Source organism: Prionailurus viverrinus, chromosome D2 (assembly GCF_022837055.1).
Source record: "Prionailurus viverrinus isolate Anna chromosome D2, UM_Priviv_1.0, whole genome shotgun sequence".
Taxonomy (NCBI): Eukaryota; Metazoa; Chordata; class Mammalia; order Carnivora; family Felidae; genus Prionailurus; species Prionailurus viverrinus.
Genome location: NC_062571.1, coordinates 78,128,145 through 78,136,220, shown reverse-complemented (window position 1 = coordinate 78,136,220; position 8,076 = coordinate 78,128,145).

Below are 8,076 nucleotides of genomic sequence, written 5' to 3'. Positions count from 1 at the left end.
AGTCGGGGAGAGCGTCTGGGTGGGAGCCCCAGCTCTTCTCTCCGGGCCACTTGGGGTGGGAATCAACAGGGAGGCGTTTGGTGATTGCGGGATGGGTTGGAGGACGTGTCTAGCTGAGGTGTGTGAACTGCTAGTTCATTGCCAAGTCGGGCGGACAGGCCTGGGCTTGCTGTGACGTGCCAGCCCGCCCCGCCCCAAGTCTTGTTTTAAACAAGCCCTGTTGGAGAATGGAATCTGTTCTTGCTCTCCTTGGTCCCTGGGCATCTGTGGATCCAGGGCCAGGACTAAGGTGAGGCCAGAGAGGCACCCTAGTCCTGGCCTTGCCCCTACCATATGCCTGAGCTCGATGGCCATTTTACTCTCCAGAGCTGTCCCCTGACTTCACCGCACCTGAGTTACATGCATTAGGAATCGTTCTCAATGTGATCTCCTCAATTTCTCCCCCCCTCCCACCCCGGGCCCGTTTTCTTCCCCAGCTCCTTCCAGGCTGGCAGTCTCAAGAAATGCGCTTGACTCTGGAAAGTTCCTTCCACAGTCCAATGAGCACACAGGCTCTGAGAAAAAAAAAAAAAAAAAAAAAGTGCTTCGGAGACAATAACTGGTTGTTCTGAGATTGAAAGCGGAGACCCTAGTGACAAGGCACGGGGGAGGCCTTCTCAAAGGCTTTCCTGAGACTTTCTGCTTTCGGGTGGGGCATAGAGGGGGTACCGTTTGGGAGCACAGGTGCCGCGGCGACCCTCTCAAAGAACCTGTTTATTTGTTTGTTTGTTTGGGGGTTTGCCTTTCGGTTCTCTCTTTGCTCGCACTTAATTAGTGATATTATAACTTTCAATTTAATCATTGACCTAAATGAGTTGTAGTTCTGTCTCAGCAGGAGGCTGGCCGGGCTGAAAGAAGCAGCCGTGGCCCCCGAGTGAGCAAGGGAAACTGTTACTGAGAACATTTGGGCTGGCAAAGGACACTGCTTCTGCTCCGAGATAAAATGGAGACATTTTCAAGCTATGTTTTGAAATCATAAAAAAAAAAAAAACAACCAGAAGTGTCCTGCTGGAGATAAGATAGATGCTGGTGTGGAGCATCTGGGAGCAGCGAAAGAGGAAGGTTAGACCAGCATTACTGAGATTATTACTGAAACCAAGATTATAAGTAATTAAGGTTTTGAAAGTTTGGTCCAGGTGCACAATAGACTACTCAGTATCTTGGATTCCTGAGCTGGGGTCAGGTTAACTGTTAAAAGAGGACCAAACATATTTCCAACAAAACCCACAGTTTACTTAAAGCCCACGCTATTCCTGCTGCTGCTTTAGAACGCCTTGCTTTGAGCTTTCTTCTCTTCTGGGCTCTCGGGAGATCTAATGCGGACTCCCTTGCGGGCCTAGGTTAACGGTGTGTTGCTTCGGTGTGGTGTTAAATCGGCCTGCGTACGTTCCACCCGGGATGGATGTCCCTCACCGCAACGTTCGCTGCGATCAAACGGACGCACGGCCCCAGGATAAATGGGGACCCGCTATCACTGCATTTCTTCTCCACCCTGAACTCCCTCTGCAAAGACTAAGTGCTGGGCCTGTACGCAGATGCTTGCTGGCTGGCTTCCTCAGAAAGAACAGATTGCAGAAGCACGCAAGCCGTAACTGCCATGTACCTAGAATCTTCTTTATCGGGCCTCCTTTTGCAGGAGCTTTGATCTGGAGGATGCGGTCACATTTTGCTTGGAGGTACGAATTGTCTAGAAAAACCCAAAAAAGAAGAACATGCCCTTAAATAACTCCTCAAACTGAATTTAAAAAGTAAGTTAACTACTTTGAGTGATCCCCTAATCCTCCCTTCTCTATCTCCTGTTCTCATCTTGTCTTTGAATGAGAAGGCTCCAGAGCTGTAAAAGGGGTCTTAGCATCATCCGTGCTGGGCACTCTGTATCTCAGATGAGATACTTCCTTCACAAAGGAAAACTTTGCGTTTGGTTTAAATTGGCATGGAATGCCTTTTCCCGGGATCAGAGGGTTTAAATATGTTTTTAATTTTCTAAATGTCTGTTGACAAGTGGATAAAGAAAATGTGATACACACACACACACACACACACACACAGGAATATTATTCAGCCTTATAAAAGGAAATCTTAAGGCGCCTGGGTGGCTCAGTCAGTTAAGTGTCCGACTTCAGCTCAGGTCCTGATCTCACAGTTCGTGGGTTCAAGCCCCGCATAGGGCTCTGTGCTGACAGCTCAGAGCCTGGAGCCTGCTTCAGATTCTGTGTCTCCTTCTCTCTCTGCCCCTCCCCTACTCACACTCTCTCTCTCTGTCTCTCTCTCCCTCGCAAAAATAAAAATAAAAACAAAAACATTAAAAAAAAACCACTACCTGTTAAAAAAATAAAGGGAAATCTTGCCATTTGTGACAACATGGATGAATCTGGAGGACATTATGCTAAGTGACATCAGCCAAATACAAAACAATTGTTACATGACTTCACTCATACGTGGAATCCAAGGTAGTCAAACTCACAGAAAACACAGCTAAATGGCGGTTGCCATGGGCTGTGCAGTGGGGATAATGGGGAGACGTCGTTCAAAGCGCACAAACTTTTAGTTGCGCGAGACACATAAGTTGCAGGGATCTAATGCAGATCACAGTGACCATAGTCAATAATATGTTTTTAAAAATTTGCATTTTCGAAGAGGGGAGATCCTAAGTGTTCTCACCACACACGTGCCCACACACAAAGGTAACTGTGTAAGGTGACGAATATTTTAATTAGCTTGATTGTGGTGACCATTTCACAATGTATATATATATATATATCAAACATCAAGTTGTACATCTTATATATATAAATAAATGTATATAATTTTTATTTGTCAATTATATCTCAAGCTAAATTTTTTTTTTTTTTTTTTTTTTTTTTTTTTTACACAGAAGTTTTTAACAATCATTTAATCAAACGTGTGCAGGTGCACCTGGGTGGCTCAGTTGGGAAGCATCCGACTTCGGCTCAGGTCATGATCTCATGGTGTGTGAGTTCAAGCCCCATGTCAGGCTCTGTGCTGACAGCTCAGAGCCTGGAGCCGGCTTCAGATTCTATCTCCTTCTCTCTCTGTCCCTCCCCTGCTCATGCTCTGTCTCTCAAAAATAAACATTTTTAAAAATTTTTAAAAAAAGAGTTAAATGTTTAATTGACTTCTGGGGCACCTAGGTGGCTCAGTGGGTTGGCCGTCTGACTTCAGCTCAGGTCACGATCTCACAGCTCGTGAGTTCGAGCCCCGCGTCGGCTCTGTGCTGACAGCTCAGAGCCTGGAGCCTGCTTCGGATTCTGTGTCTCCCTCTCTCTCTGCCCGTCTCCCACTCATGCTCTGTCTCTTTCTCTCAAAAATAGATAAATATTTTAAAAAATGTGTGCCATGGTCGTCAGCAATCCTTGTGTGGCAGGGGCCATAAATTTCCTCGAAAAATGGACCCTATTAAAGGGGGGGCAACCCCAAGAACTGAAGGGGAGATCCCTGGGGCCAAGCAGCTGCAGGGTCTCAGGAACAGGCTAACTTTATCCCCTACCCACCAAAATGCTCCCTCCCTTTCTTCGTCTCGGGAAAAATGCACTAAGAGTAACGTACAGTGATGCGATGATCAAATGGAGATCTCAACCAGAAATACGGTTTTCATTCAACTTTAGGGGCGACTGGAAGAAAGTCTCTGAGGCTTACTTCATAGCCCCACTCTTCTTGTTTTTAATTTTTTTAATATTTGTTTATTTCAGGGAGACAGAGGGCAAGCAGGGGAGGGGCAGAGAGAGAGGGAGACACAGAATCCGAAGCAGCCTCTGCTTTTTTATTTTGGTAAGACAGAACACAAATTTTACCATTTTAACCATTTTTAAGTGTGAAATTCAGGGGCATGAAGTACATTCACAATGTTGCGTAACCATCACCACCATTCGTGACTCTAAACAGAATCTCTGCCCATTAAGCAGCAACTCTCCCTGCCCCCGCTAACCTCTAGTCTCTTTCTGTCTCTATGAATCTGCCTATTCTGGGCACTTCATAGGAGCAGAATCATAGGATATTGGAACTTTTGTGTCTGACTTATTTCCCTTAGCATAAGTTTTCAAGGTTCATCCATGTTGTAACATATATCGGAATTTTATTCATTTTTATGGAGGAATTATATGTATATTATATATATGATATAAAATATAAAACAATATAATAATATACAATATATTATTGTGTATTATAAACAATACATATATTATATATGATATAAAATATAAAACAATATAATAATGTAAAATATATTATTTTGCATTATAAATAATACATATAATATTATATAAATGATATAAAATATAAAACAATATAATAATATAAAATATATTATTTTGCATTATAAATAATACATATAATATATATGATATAAAATATACAACATAATAATATAAAATATATGATATTGTATTATAAATAATACATATAATATTATATGATATAAAATATAAAACAATATAATAATATAAAATATATGATCTTGTATTATAAATAATACATATAATATTATATGATATAAAATATAAAACAATATAATAATATAAAATATATGATCTTGTATTATAAATAATACATATATTATATCTGATATAAAATATAAAACAATATAATAATATAAAATATATTATCTTGTATTATAAATAATACATATATTATATCTGATATAAAATATAAAACAATATAATAATATAAAATATATTATCTTGTATTATAAATAATACATGTAATATTATATCTGATATAAAACATAAAACAATATAATAATAATATAAAATATATGATCTTGTATTATAAATAATACATATAATATTATATGATATAAAATATAAAACAATATAATAATATAAAATATATGATCTTGTATTATAAATAATACATATATTATATATGATATAAAATATAAAACAATATCATATAAAATATATGATCTTGTATTATGAATAATACGTATAATATTATATAAAATATAAAACAATATAATAATATAAAATATATTATCTTGTATTATAAATAAGACATATATTATGTATATGATATAAAATATAATTAGTATAATAATATAAAATATATTATCTTGTATTATAAGTATAATATTACAAAAAAATATATATATATATATTCCATTCATCTCCCGATCATCCCATTCATCTTCCATCCATTCCAACCACTTGGGTGATTTTGCATTTTGGCTATTGTGAATAATGCAGCTATGCACATTAGTGTCCATGACATGTCTTTGGCAGTGCTGAATATTCACTTTCATAAAAATGAGGCTGCGGTATCTCCTATTACAACAACAAAGAATTCAATTTCCCATCAAAATGGAGGCTGTATGGAATCACGGAGCGAAGATGGGTCCCAGAGTCCTATGGACTCATCTTTGATGTTGGGCTTTCACGTCCCTCCTCTCTGATGCCGGGCAAATGATTTAAGCTCTCTGCATGTTAGCCTCCTCATCCAACAAATGACTGACAATAAAGGTTGAAATGGACATTTCTGGGCCGCTTTGAGAATTCGGTGCTTCCCCAGTTCACTTTGTAATCAGGAAAGCTTTTCACTTTTGAAAAACAGATTTCACGGGGCGCCTGGGTGGCGCAGTCGGTTAAGCGTCTGACTTCAGCTCAGGTCATGATCTCGCGGTCCGTGAGTTCGAGCCCCGCGTCAGGCTCTGGGCTGATGGCTCAGAGCCTGGAGCCTGTTTCCGATTCTGTGTCGCCCTCTCTCTCTGTCCCTCCCCCGTTCACGCTCTGTCTCTTTCTGTCCCCCCCCCCCCAAAAAATAAATAAATGTTGAAAAAAAAATTAAAAAAAAAAAAAGAAAAACAGATTCCTGGGCCTCAGCCCACAGCTACTGACTGAGAAAATCTGGGAGCGAGTCTGGAAGCCGCCTCTTTACCAATATCTTCAGGTGATGCCGATGAAGCTACATTGGAAACATCACCGAGATCAAGCGTAGGAAGCCAACCCCTCGCTCAGGACTTGATACACAGGAAGAGCTTAAGAAATGCCAACCTTCCTTCCTGCCCCCTCCACCTCTTTGCACGGGACCCGTGAAGAAAGAACAGAGGACGACCGATTGCATTTGATGCAACAATGACCATTTCATGAGACAACAACAACAAAAAATCAAGTGGTAAGTTGTTTTCTACACTGAAGGACTCACCAGTCACCTCCGGCTGTAAGTGATGTTGGCTGGGCGGGTTATAAAACTGTCTGCTTTATTGATTTATCTCCTTCGTTATGCATTTGGGCACAACTGCATTGTGCGCGATTCAGATCTGCTAATGCGTGTGCCGGGGCAGAGAGGGGCTGGAGGAAGACACCACATCGTGCTATGTGACAGAGGGAACTCCCTAGAGATAGTCATGCAAACCTGAGACTTCAACGAACAGAAAGAACCAGTGACTTTGTAGCAAACACACCAGACTGATGTTCTTTTTTTTCCTTCTTCTTTCTTCAAATTATAAAGGGAGTGGACAGAGGGAATGTACTAGATGTAATTTGTTCCAGGTTCAAAAAAGCGTATTTGTGCCTTATGAAATCTTACGAGAAAAGTGGAATTCAAATTGGCTTGGAGATGAGAGCTGTCAAATAGATTGAAAGCTGGATTATAAACCAAGACTAATGAGAGCCTACGATGTGCGCAAAGTTAGGGATGGAGTCCAAGAGGATCGCTACGAGGTCTTACAGGGGAGGTAAACAGCCTATTAATTAAGGTAGCAGATGGTGGTAAATTGGGAGATGTTTCAGATTCCAAGGACAAAAAAAAAAAAAGGAAAGGAATGAGAGCATGGGATCTGTATTGGGTAGTTAGAAACCCCAGCACGAAATCAATGACAGGAAAATAGTAAGAGCCGCAGGTAGTCTTGGAAGAGAGCGGTGTTTGGAGTACCATGGGAGTTAAAAAGAGACGAGAAATGTTAGTGGAACGGCTTAGAAGCTGCTGGAGAGAGTGATCCATGCTGCAGTGGCATAGTTTCAGGGACCCAGCAGGTTGGCTTGGGTATGTGTGGTAACGAGTTTCTGGGTAAGGTGGGTCTTAAGATCTCCCCAGTGAGCATTTGCAGACAAGGAAGTTGCCTGAGTAGAAGGCGCGAAGTTGCATGTAAACTGCAGGAGTTGTGAAGTTGCATCGTGAAGTAAATTAGTGTAGGGGGAAAAAGTAGGCGGGTGAGATAACCAGTGTGATTTGACCAGGATAAGAAGGCGAAGGGATCAAGGAGAATAAGGGTTTTGGACCGCGCAGATCGGGGACCATCACTGACTCTTCTATTTACCTTCAGGTAATTGCTTCGCCTTTCGGAGTCTTTTCTCCACTAATGAAACGAGGACAAGATTTCTTACCTTCCGTAAGTATTGTCATTCGGGTGAGATTTGTGTACAGATCAGCAGGAACATGGTAAGCTTTGAACCCAGACAGGCTCGTCCTTCCAGAACGAATGCGATCTGTACCTACTTTTAGAAGGAGGTGGTGAGAGGTGGTAGGGGAAACTTTGGGAAGCAAATCAACGTTCCCATTTCTCATCTTCTAGAAGCTGGTTGTACTCTGTTCTTATTACAATGGAGTCCCATCTGACTCGGGGGTTAGATTCAAAAGCCATCCCGTGAAGCGAGGATCACGGATGGTCAAAACTATCCTTGAAAATCCCTGAAGGTGCCCATAAAATATACTACTGTGCTGTCTCTCAAAGAGTTCTCTCCAGGCAGTTTTTCTTCCAGTGTCGGGACGGATTAAATTTCTTCTTTTGCAGCCGAGCACCAGGCGACGTCCTTGGCTTGCGCTTTGGGCCACGCTCTACGAAAAACGCTTAACTTTTGACAGGACGGCACCTGGCCTGGAGGGCCGCTCACACCAGAGGGGCGCCCTGGAAGGCAGGGCAGGGGCTGGGGCTCCCACGTCATGCTGACTCCACACCCCTGCCGGGCAGGTAGAGCTTTGCACATTTTGCTCTCCCTCTGGGCCACTCTTAGAGATTGTCTTGGTCCGTTCAGGCTGATGTGCAAAATACCATAGACTGGGGGGCTTAAACTGCATTTGTTT